The sequence below is a fragment of the Hyla sarda genome, chromosome 6 (assembly GCF_029499605.1).
Source record: "Hyla sarda isolate aHylSar1 chromosome 6, aHylSar1.hap1, whole genome shotgun sequence".
Taxonomy (NCBI): Eukaryota; Metazoa; Chordata; class Amphibia; order Anura; family Hylidae; genus Hyla; species Hyla sarda.
In genome coordinates this window covers 215,153,547-215,165,593 of record NC_079194.1, presented here as the reverse complement: position 1 = coordinate 215,165,593, position 12,047 = coordinate 215,153,547, and the positions used below count along the sequence as shown (strand labels likewise).

At 47.4% G+C, this 12,047-nt stretch overlaps 1 long non-coding RNA gene across 2 annotated transcripts; it reads right to left on the bottom strand.

Annotated features, from left to right (window-relative positions):
* Positions 1-63: 63 nt before the first annotated feature.
* On the bottom strand, positions 64-5,418 carry LOC130276690 (uncharacterized). 2 transcript variants are annotated; one of them, XR_008845218.1, is made up of 4 exons: positions 4,984-5,418; positions 1,775-1,884; positions 1,499-1,643; positions 64-188 (listed from the first exon to the last, which is right to left on the bottom strand). It is a non-coding gene; the product is annotated as an uncharacterized LOC130276690 (long non-coding RNA). The 2 variants fall into 2 exon arrangements; XR_008845219.1 differs by lacking the exon at positions 4,984-5,418 and having other exon boundaries at positions 1,775-2,306.
* Positions 5,419-12,047: the final 6,629 nt, after the last annotated feature.

The window sequence follows — 12,047 nt, the reverse complement described above, 5'->3', positions numbered from 1 at the left end:
TAATATCTTGGATGCAGATCTTCTGATAGGCCCAAGCTGACATGGTAATGTTCCTTAGCTACAACAAGGCCTATTATGTCCAGCAAAGTTTATGATTCAAATAAAGGTACATCCAGCAGTTTTGTATAGTTTGATGGTTGACTTCCATCATCTCTAGGGGGCTCAATGTAGTCCTATTTGACCCTGGTCTTTGCAATAAAAAAAAGTCAAAAACATGACAAAATACAAATTACAGTTTCACATAAAGGGTAACAAACCACACACAAAAAGGCTTAAAGAGGTACTCTGGTGGTAAAAAAAAAAGTGGAAAACAAATGTTTTCAAATCAAATGGTTCCAGCAAGGTATACTGATTTGTAAATTATGTTTATTTAAAAATCGTAATCCTTCCAGTACTTATCAGATTCTGTATACTACAGAGGAAGTTGTGTAGTTGTTATGGTGAGCGCACCGGTCCGACTGTGAGCGCTCACCTCCCCGCTTCTCGCCTGCCTCCGCTATGGCCCGTCACCTGCTGCAGCCGGCGGGGCTGGGATTTACATCACGGGACGCGCCCGCATGCCGATCCCAACCTGTCACTCACCACATGTTCCTTCTGCCTCCTCCTCTGCTTCTCTGCTCCGGCGTGCGTGTCCCCGTCCCCGAGAAAGGGCACGCGTCTGAGCTCATAAATTTAAAGGGCCAGTACGCCCAATAATTAAGTAATCACCTGTGCCTCAGTTATAAGTTCCTCCAAATCCCACACTTCCCTGCCGGATCTTTAGTGCCCTAGCCTGAGATTAAGTGTTCCTATTGTCTATTTGCCTTGCCCGTGTATTTTGACCCTTCAGCTACGTTAGTTGACTACGCACCTTTGCCACCTGTCCTGACCTTCTGCTAAGTCTGACTACGCCTGTGCCTCATCCTTCTGTACCTCGTCTTGCCCAGTTACCTGTGTGTCGTATCAGGGTAGCGACTTGGGTGTTGCCTGCCGCAGCAAGCCCATTCTGCCTTGTGACGGGCTCTGGTGAAGACCAGCGGCACCTTAGACTCCGCTCCCCGATACGGCCTGTGTCATCTGCCACTAAGATTGGAGGATCCACATCCAGCAGCGCTACTACTACTACTACTACTACTACTACTACCGTGAGCATTAAAGTAGTTTCCAGTCTGACAACAGTGCTCTATGCTGACACCTCTGTCTGTGTCAGGAACTGTCCAGAGTAGAAGCAAATCCCTATAGCAAACCTCTCCTGCTCTGGACACAGAGGTGTCAGTAGAGAGCACTGTGGTTAGACTGGAAAGAACTACACAACTTTGTCTGTAGCATACACCAGCTGATGAATACTGGAAGGCTTAAGATTTTTTAAATAGAAATAATTAACAAATCTGTTTAACTTTCAGTTTAACCAGTTGATTTGAATACATTTACTTACACCGGAGTACCTCTTTAAAATGTTTAGCTTTCTATCTGCCACAATATCTCTCATTTAAAGGGTTGAACCATTAACATTTATCACCTGTCCAGGACTTGACTGTTAATTAACCTGGAACATGTAAAGGAGGGGTAGAGAGAACTTCAGGGTCTTGGGAACGTATCTTTGGCACTTGGCACAGGAAAATAAAAGGATTATGTGCAAATGCTTTAATCCAGACAGATGAGTCCTGGGAAGAAAACATAAAAGCTAAATTTTTGAAGAATTAAAGGGACATAACCATGTTTCTACATAGGAGTCCACAGACCTTCTTAGGCTGTAGAGTTTCCTGACAAGAGATGCTGTGATTAGGTGACTTACCACAGTAATAAAAAAAAAGTCCCAATTTCATCTTGATCTCTTATCTGGGAGGTCTTCAATTGATTCAGTTTGGCATCAATTCCTCTGCAGCAGAGGGGAAAGTCTGACTCCTAAGAAAAGGAAAAGATGGAGAATAGTACACTGCTCATAAAAATTAAGTGAACACTTAAACAACACAATAGTCAAACACACTTCTGTGAAATCACACTGTCCACTCAGGAAGCAACACTGATTGACAATTAATTTCACATGCTGTTGTGCAAATGGAACAGACAACAGGTGGAAATTATAGGCAATTAGAAAGACACCCCAAAAAAGGAGTGGTTCTGCAAGTGATAACCACAGACCACTTCTCAGTTCCTATGCTTCCTGGATGATGTTTTGGTCACTTTTTTATGCTGGCGGTTCTTTCACTCTAGTGGTGGCATGAGATGAAGTCTACAACCCACACAAGTGGCTCAGGTAGTGCAGCTCATCCAGGATGGCACTGTGGCAAGAAGGTTTGCTGTGTCTGTCAGCATAGTGTCCATAGCATGGAGGCGCAACCATAAGACAGGCCAGTACATCAGGAGACGTGGAGGAGGCCGTAGGAGGGCAACAACCCAGCAGCAGGACCACTACCTCCACCTTTGTGCAAGGAGGAGCACTGCCAGAGCCCTGCAAAATGACCTCCAGCAGGCCACAAATGTGAATGTGTCCACTCAAACAGTCAGAAACAGACTCCATGAGGGTGGTATGAGGGCCACTGGCTCCCTGTGCTCTTCACAGATGAAAGCAGGTTCACACTGATCACATGTGACAGACATGACAGAGTCTGGTGACATCATGGAGAACGTTGTGCTGCCTGTGGGTCGTTCTTCTGGCGGTGGGTCAGTAATGGTGTGGGGTGGCATTTCTTTGGGGGGCGCACAGCCCTCTATGTGCTTGCCAGAGGTAGCCTGACTGCCCTTAGATTACTGAGATGAGATCCTCAGACCCCTTGTGAGACCATATCCTGGTGCGGTTGACAATGCTAGACCTCATATGGCTGGAGTGTGTCAGCAGTTCCTGCAAGAGGAAGGCATTGATAGTATAGACTGGCTCGCCCATTCCCCAGACCTGAATCCGATTGAGCACATCTGGGACATCATGTCTCGCTCCATCCACCAATGCCAGGTTGCACCACAGACTGTCCAGAAGTTGGCGGATGCCACCTCATCAGGATCATGCCCAGGCGTTGTAGGGAGGTCATATGGGCACGTGGAGGCCACACACACTACTGAGCCTCATTCTGACTTGTTTTAAGGACATTACATCAAAGTTGGATCAGCCTGTAGTGTGGTTTTCCACTTTGATTTTGAGTGTGACTCCATATCCAGACCTCCATGGGTTGATACATTAAATTTCCATTGATAATTTGTGTGATTTTGTTGTCAGCACATTCAACTATGTAAAGACGAAAGTATTTCATACAATCAGTTAATTCATTCAGAGCTAGGATGTGTTATCTTAGGGTTCCCTTTATTTTTTTGAGCAGTAGATATGTGTTTGTGCTATCCAGGGTACTTGGTTCAGGGTAGTGGACCATCACATCTGGATCATTCCATTGTTACTGTGATCCGCAGACCTGCCTCTAAACCTCAGTGCACACACAGCACTGCTCCCGGGTAGCCCTGTGTGTCTGCTCATAGGAGAATATGCCACGTACACACAGCACTGCTCCCGGGTAGCCCTGTGTGTCTGCTCATAGGAGAATATGCCACGTATTTCCCGCTACGCAGCAGATTTTACGTAGTGAGAAATATGCTTTGTATATGCTACTTGAGACCCTACCCTAAAAGTAAAGGTCCCTTAGTGTTTGATATCAACACATTAATCTCTAGAGCAAGAGTATCTCGGGGTATGCAGTGCATACAATGATTATAATATAGTGATCTGAGCTACAAACACACAATAGCCTCCCCTACATGTTTCATGACACCAGCCACGTTATCAGGGGTGCTGAGGTTATAATGGTGTGTGGGGCCAATAACACCAGTTTATATAATCTATCAGAGTACTTCCCTCCCATGGCAGCAGGAAGAGCATAAGCTAGTGTGTGGAGATCCTACTCTTTATGCCATTTTCAACAATTTGTGCCACATTCTCATCCTTTGCTGTTTAAAATCCTCCCTCTGCTGGTTCCCACACTTTGAGATAAGCACAAATGTTTCAGGAGCTGGCAGATCGTCTACAGCGCATATTCATCTGGGCCGAAGAGGCCTGCTACCACGTTCCGCTGCCCGAGGACGATGGAGACTGGCAACCAACCCCGGAGGAGGGAACGCCAGCATCTTCTAGTGCATTATCGCCGGTTAGGCTGTCCCCTCACCACCGGACCTGGGGTCCTGGGCTGAAATTCCCCTAGCCCAGAGCAAACCCCCCAGGCCCAGAAGTCTGTCACCCGTCCCCAATCACCACCATTACCTAAGTGGTTGTTTGGCGATGAGCCTGGACTGATCCGATACATGAGGAAGCACTCATGCCGGGGCCGAAAACGTCACACTGCCGCTCAGCCTATCGCCAGCTGAGTCATGACTTCACTGCGGCCGGTGATTGGCTGAGTGCAGAATGACTCGCCGACCACCAGCAACCAGGAAGAGGGTCGCGGCGGAGACCCGAGTGGGTTACCAGAGGCACCAGGGGAGCGAAGGAAGGTATGTATCTCTTAATTTTTACTGCCGGCAGTATGGAGGACAATTTTCCTATTTCGGAGTACTGCTTTAATGCCATTTGCCCCTAAGGTAACATCTGCCCTGCGCCACCACATAACTTTTTACCTGTTAAATCCATGCTATCAGTAGCTACATTTCAGAACTGTGACAATTCACTGTAAGGGTGCGTTCACACTACGCAATTCCGCAAGCTTTCCACTGTGTGAACGCACCCTAAGAGTAGGGTCACACATTGCATAGACAAAGCGTATTTCATCCTGAGTAAAATCTACTGCGCAGCAGGAAATACTCTGTATATTCTCCTATGAGTATACACACAGGGATACCCCGTGGCAGCCCTGTGGGGGGCGCAGTGTTTGGAGGCTGTCCGTGCATGCTGGGAGTTGTAGTTTTGCAACAGCTGGAGGCACTCTGGTTGGAAAACACTGTTTTAGCAAATTAGCTTTTTGAGTGTATATTGAATAGTTCCAATCCCCATACAGAACTTGACCACTAGGTGGCAAAAAGGTCCTTTACAGGATAAAAAGCAGCTTTCTCTCTCCTGCGTCTCAAGCCTCATTCCAGTCAGTAACGCTGATAGGCTCCTCGTCATGACGTCACGACGCAGAAAAGACGCTGATAGGCCCATTGTGATCTCACTTCCTCCACCATGACAGCAGGTTCGTCATGTGACAGGCGGCGCTCTGCTCACGTGACTCCTCCCGTTCACTTCGCGGTGGTGACGTCAGCCATCCTTCTGCTGCTTGTGAACGGGTACCGATCGCTCCTGCTCCGCCGCCCCCGCCATCGCCATGACGTCCTTCTCTGAGCTCTACTTCAATGTTGACAGCGGTTACTTGGAGGGGCTGGTCCGCGGGTTCAAGGCCGGGATCCTGACACAGGGAGACTACCTGAACCTGGTGCAGTGTGAGACCCTGGAGGGTGAGTAATCGGTTATTATGAGGTCCCCTCCCCCATCCTCCTCACACATGACCTGGGCTGGTCATCATGTCTGCCTGTACATCATGGCTGTCACAAGGATCACTACATCCTGCTCGCTCTTATTACTCTAGTGGTCTCCAACCTGCGGACCTCCAGATGTTGCAAAACTACAACGCCCAGCATGCCCGGACAGCCGTTGGCTGTCCGGGCATGCTGGGAGTTGTAGTTTTGCAACATCTGGAGGTCCGCAGGTTGGAGACCACTGCTCTAGGCCATGATTTCCCATACTGTGCCTGCCCAGCCACAAAACTACAACTTCCATCATGCCCTGACACCCATTGGCTGTTGTAAGATGGGAGTTGTAGTTTTCCATCAGCTGGAGATCTCCATTATGGGAGCATCAGTCCCATCCTCCATGTAGGCATCACTTTGCCATAACCTCCGCCATAACCTTCACCTCCTGACTGATCATAGAGGCGTGATGGCATAGCTGGGCACTGGGACCGCTCTGATCACCACAATGGAGGGCCCATGTCGATCTGGGCACCATACTGTACTCGCTCAGCCATACTGTCTTTCCATTCAATGCTCCGAGCCACGTGTGCCATGGGCCCATTCATAATTGTCATATGCCCTTTACCCCCAGACACTGATAACCAGAAACTGTATTGATATGGCAGTCACAGGACATTGAAGTTTACTGTATACCCTCTCTATTAGGTCTCCTGTATACCCTCTCTATTAGGTCTCCTGTATACCCTCTCTATTAGGTCTCCTGTATACCCTCTCTATTAGGTCTCCTGTATACCCTCTCTATTAGGTCTCCTGTATACCCACTATATTGGGTCTCCTGTATAAAGATAACAGAAGTGACGTCTATGTGCTGGGGCAATGAGGCATGTACCCCCTTGTGGTGTGTTGACATCATTCCTGTGCCTTCTGTGGCACAATGTATTCATTGACATCCTGTCATAATGAAATGCCAATGTATACAAACATAGGCCCCAGTGCCCTTAAAGGGGTACTCCAGCCCTAAGACATCTTATCCCCTATCCAAAGCATAGGGGATAAGATGTCTGACCACGGGGGTCCCGCCTCTTGCATTTGGTACCCACCTCTCTGAGCTGCACTGCCAGCTCAATAACTACTGGGTGCCGACCACAGGGCCGTAGTATGGTGACATCACGACTCCGCCCCTGTGTGGTGTCACGCCCCGCCCCTGCTATGCAAGTCTATGGGAGGGGGTGTGATGGCGACATGGATGCCTAATGCAAGATTGTGGGGGTCCCTAGCGGTGGGACCCCCGCGGTCAGACATCTTATCCCCCATCCCCAAACATGGGCAGCTAGTAAAATGTGTGGTCCATTTTCCGAACGTCTATGTGTTTGGGCTAGGACCCTAATGTTAAGCCGACCACTCTGTAGGGTCTGATTCAAAATGCGTGAGTTACGGCTGCATGATATATTGCAATTGAATTGCGATAATTGCAGATTACGATATGCTTTCGCCCTTCGCTAATTTTTGCGATTATGCAGGAAGGAGAAACAGTGAGACGCATGTCGGAGGTCATGGCAGCAGCTGTATGCTTCGCTTCCGTGCAGTGCAGTCCGGCCGCTCGCTGATTCCCCTCCCAGCAGTGCCCAGTGTCGGGAGGAGGTAACTTAACCCCACCACGACTGGGTACCGTTTATATACGGCGCAGCTATGCAGCAGGTGTATAAAGCGAGCTCAGGAGCTAAGCTCGCTTCATAGTGGCTAATGCTGGACATCACCGATCAGGGGGATTCCTGGCATTAATCCTTTAGACGCAGCAATCAAAGTGGATCTCAGCGTCTAAAATGCAGAAAACACATGCTGGTAGCTCAGTGGAATTGATCAGGACACCCGTGGGGTCCCGATCATCTGAGAGGATGGGCAGAGTTTCTCTACCTGCCTCCGGCTCGTCCGATCGGCGTTCTAATAATGCAGGCAGCCAGTAGTAATGGAGCGCTAATAACACTGATCAATGCTGTGTTATGGTACAACATTGATCAGTGTCTGCAATCACAAGATAGGGAAAAATAACTGCCATGGGGAATTTTATTTACAAAACACTGTGCCTCCAGCTGTTGCAGAACTACAACTCCCAGCATGCCTGGGCAGCCTTTGTCTGTTAGGACACAACCGTCCTTTGGGGACAAAAAATTATTTAAAAAAAAGCCTCTTATAATAGTTTAAAGGAGAACTCCAGACCATAAAAATTGTCCCCCATACTGCCGGCAGTAAAAAAATTAAGATTTACATACTAGAGATGAGCGAACTTACAGTAAATTAGATTCGTCACGAACTTCTCAGCTCGGCAGTTGATAACTTATCCTGCATAAATTAGTTCAGCCTTCAGGTGCTCCGGTGGGCTGGAAAAGGTGGATACAGTCCTAGGAAAGAGTCTCCTAGGACTGTATCCACCTTTTCCAGCCCACCGGAGCACCTGAAAGCTGAACTAATTTATATAGGATAAGACATCAACTGCCGAGCCGAGAAGTTCGTGACAAATCAAATTTACTGTAAGTTCGCTCATCTCTAGTCACGAACTTCTCAGCTCGGCGGTTGCTGACTTTTCCTGCATAAATTAGTTCAGCTTTCCGGTGCTCCGGTGGGCTGGAAAAGATGGATACAGTCCGAGGAAAGAGTCTCCTAGGAATCTATCCATCTTTTCCAGCCCACGGGAGTACCTGAAAGCTGAACTCATTTATGCAGGAAAAGTCAGCAACCACCGAGCCGAGAAGTTCGTGACGAATCGAATTACTGTAAGTTCGCTCATCTCTAGCACATACCTTCCTCCGCTCCCCCGGGGCCTCCGGTAACCGGCTCCGGTCTCCGCCGTGATCCACTTTCTGGTTGCCGGTGGTCGGATGAATCAGCCAATCAACAGCTGCAGCACAGTCCATCTCAGCCGGCGATAGGCTGAGCGGCAGTGTGAAAACGCTTCAGGACCCAAAATTCTTCACTACACCGGCACCTGTGGCCGGGGCCGAAAACGCCACACTGCCGCTCAGCCTATCGCCGGCCGAGTTGGATTGCGCTGCGGCTGGTGATTGGCTGATTCATCCGACCACCGGCAACCAGGAAGTGGATTGTGACTGAGACCGGAGACGGTTACCGGAGGCCCCGGGGGAGCGGAGGAAGGTATGTACATCTTTATTTATTTTTTTTTACTGTTGGCACTATGGGGGACAATTCTTATGGTCTGGAGTTCTCCTTTAATTCACCCCCATTTTTACATAAAATAATGTAAACAAAAATAAACATATGTGGCGTCGCCACGTGCATAAATGACGTCACAAGCCTCCTGCACTGCACCCGACGTTCTAAACGAATGCCGGGTGCAGCATGGAGATTGCAAGGGTCCCCAGCAGCGGGACTACCGTGATCAGACATCTCATCCCCTATCCTTTGGATAGGGGATAAGATGTCTAGGGGCGGAGTACCCCTTTAAGCACACTGATCACTAAAGCTACACCATGCCCTATGAGGAAGCAGAAGATCAGACAGTTTTCTCTTTCTTTGTGGAAATGAAACTGTGTGAACCAGGATCAGAAAGGACCTTTACAGAACCAGATTTGTAAAGGACTGCCCATGGAATGTGGCTGGAAACCTGCATGTTGGTGTAAATTCCCGTCGTATTTGTCCTCTACATTTGGTGTGTACGTCAGAACCCTGTGAAAAGGGACGCCAGTGTATACTTCACTGTATGGACTGCAGGCCCATTGCATTTAATGGGCTGAATATTGTCAACTAATAACACATTTGGCTTATTTGTAGACATAAGACATTTGCTGTAGAGCACAGGCAGCAACACTTTTCAGTCCTGCAAAACAAACTCATAAGTTTACATGGGACAAGCTTGTCACTAGTTGACTACACTCAATAGGCCTGCTGCCCGTATGCTGAAGTTTTCTTTGGCATTCCTTTTTGACAGGTTGTTGATATATGCCCTGAACGTGTAGTAAGGATAGCTTTTAATTGGGTGTCCTAATACAAAGCAGCATGAAGCAATTGCTATATCCCAGCTTGTTTTCAATGTCATAGGACGTCCTTTCCCATGACTAGGGGTGTCCTGTGACATCGGAAACATGTTGGGATATTCTGCTTGCTGGTAGTTCTGTGTTGCTTTGTATTTGGATACCCAAATAAAGCTATCCTAACCCATCATGCCCGGATCTGGGCCTGTCCATGCTTGGATGTGAACAGAGAACTGTGGTGAGCTGGGCACATGCTTCTATTTATCTATACCTGAACATACTGGGCAAATGAGATGTGAACTTACCCTAACACACAGGTTCTCATCACCTTCTTCAATCTTCAATTTTTAGCTATATCACCACATCAGTGTTATACCCTTTAAAGGGGTATTCCGCCCCTAGACATCTTATCTTCTATCCAAGGATAGGGGGATAAGATGTCTGATCGTGGGGGTCCCGCTGCTGGGGACCCCTGCGATCTTTCCTGCAGCACTCCCTGTCATCAGCTCTCCGGAGCTAGGTTTGCTCCGTGGCTGATGACTCATGATACAGGGACCGGCCATAGGGACCTCCCATAGACTTGCATTAAGGGGGTGGGGTGTGACATCATAAGGGGCGGAGCCATGACATCACAAACCTCCGGCCCCTGTCATCAGCCACGGAGCAAACTTAGCTTCAGAGAGGGCTGCTGCAGGTGAGATTGCGGGGGGTCCCCAGCAGCGGGACCCCTGCGATCAGACACCTTATCCCCTATCCTTGGATAGGGGATAAGATATCTAGGGGCGGAATATACCTATTATCTTTCTGTGTATGGGGGATCATTTTTTGCGCCGTGATATGAAATTTTTATTAGTACCATTTTATTTTTTTTATATTTTTTTTTGCTCTGACTTTTTGATCGCTTTTTATTTTTTTATGGTATAAAATGTGACCAAAAATACATTATTTTGGACTTTGGAATTTTTTTTGCGCGTATGCCATTGACCGTGCCATTTAATTAACAATATTTTTATAGTTCAGACATTTACACACGCAGTAATACCACATGTTTATATTTACATGTTTTTTTTTTTTTTTTATGGGAAAAGGAGGGTGATTTGAGCTTTTATTAGGGAAAGGGTTAAATCACATTATTATTTTTTTTTTTAATGTTATAGCCCCTATAAGATGCAGTACATTGATTGCCAGCACTGTTCAATGCAAAGCCATAGCATGGCATTGATCAGTGTTATCAGTGGTTGATTGCTCAAGCCTGGATCTCAGGCTTGGAGCAATCAATCGCCGGTTGGATGTGCCGGAGCAGGTAACTGACCCTCTGCTTATAGCTTAGATATGGCAATCAACTTTGAATGCCACGTCTAGAGGAATATTAGCGCGCGTCAGCGCTATTAGCCCCAGGTCTTGGCTACCGTTAGATGCCGGGACAGACCTGATATGACACTGGGTCATTGCGTGACCGTGCGTTATATTGCTGGAGCGGGACTCTCATACAGGTACGCCCTGATTTCCCAAGAGGTTAATATATTATAAAGCTTTATCATCATATCATCTATTATACAGTTATTTTACTTCAGCAGAGGGTTATCTCCTCTTGTACAGCTTTATAACTATAGTCATTCAAACATTTATTGTAACACTGTCTTACTACAGTCCATTGCATGGAGATAAATGGAGGGGGCGTCAGCCGCGGCTTTCTGTGGGGGGTCTGCGTGCCCCCTTACCTGGGGACTGCCGGGGTGCAGTATCAGAGATCGAGGGGGGTCCCAGTGGTCGAACCCACACCCACAAACTAAAGCCTATCACCTATCCTTTATATGGGGATATGTTTTATTGCACTGGAGTACTCCTTTAATTTGCCCTGACAAGCTCCATATCAACTTCTGGGCCAAATCCTGACTGGTGACAACCCACACTCTCCATGTCAGTCCTTGGAGTTTCACAATCTCTGTGGTTTTCCACCCGCTTTTTGAGGATTGACCACAGGTTTTCGATGTGATGTCTTTGGAGTTTCCTGGCCATGCACCCATGATGTCAATGTTCTGTTAACCGAGCCACTTAGTTATCACTTCTGCCTTGTGACATGGTGCTCCATCATGCTGGAAAGCATTGCCCATCACCAAATTACTTTGGCCCTTTGGGAGAAGTTGGTGTTGTTGGTACTATTACCATTGATGGTGCAGTTGTGGTATGTGGCAGTGCACAAGCTGGAAAGAGTCACTTACAGTATAGCTGCATTACACAATAACGCTTTTCATCATCTCTCTCCTGCCTGCTGACATTCACATGATTCCTGTCATCTAGTGTAGCCTGAAGTTTCACAATATGATGTGAATAAGCGTGCTTCCCTCTGGTCTTTTCCAACTTTGGTATACAGGGATTACGTTTAAAGGGGTACTCCCAACTGGTGCCAGAAAGTTAAACAGATTTGTAAATGACTTCTGTTAAAAAATCTTAATTCTTTTTAGCTGCTTTATACTACAGATGAAATGCCTTTCTTTTTGGATTTCTTTTCTGTCACGAGCACAGTGCTCTCTGCTGACATCCCTGTCCATTTGAGGAACTGTCCAGAGCAGCTTATGTTTGCTATGGGGATTTTCTCCTACTCTGGACAGTAGTGCTGAGCGGTATGACCAAAAATGCATACCACGATATTTTTGT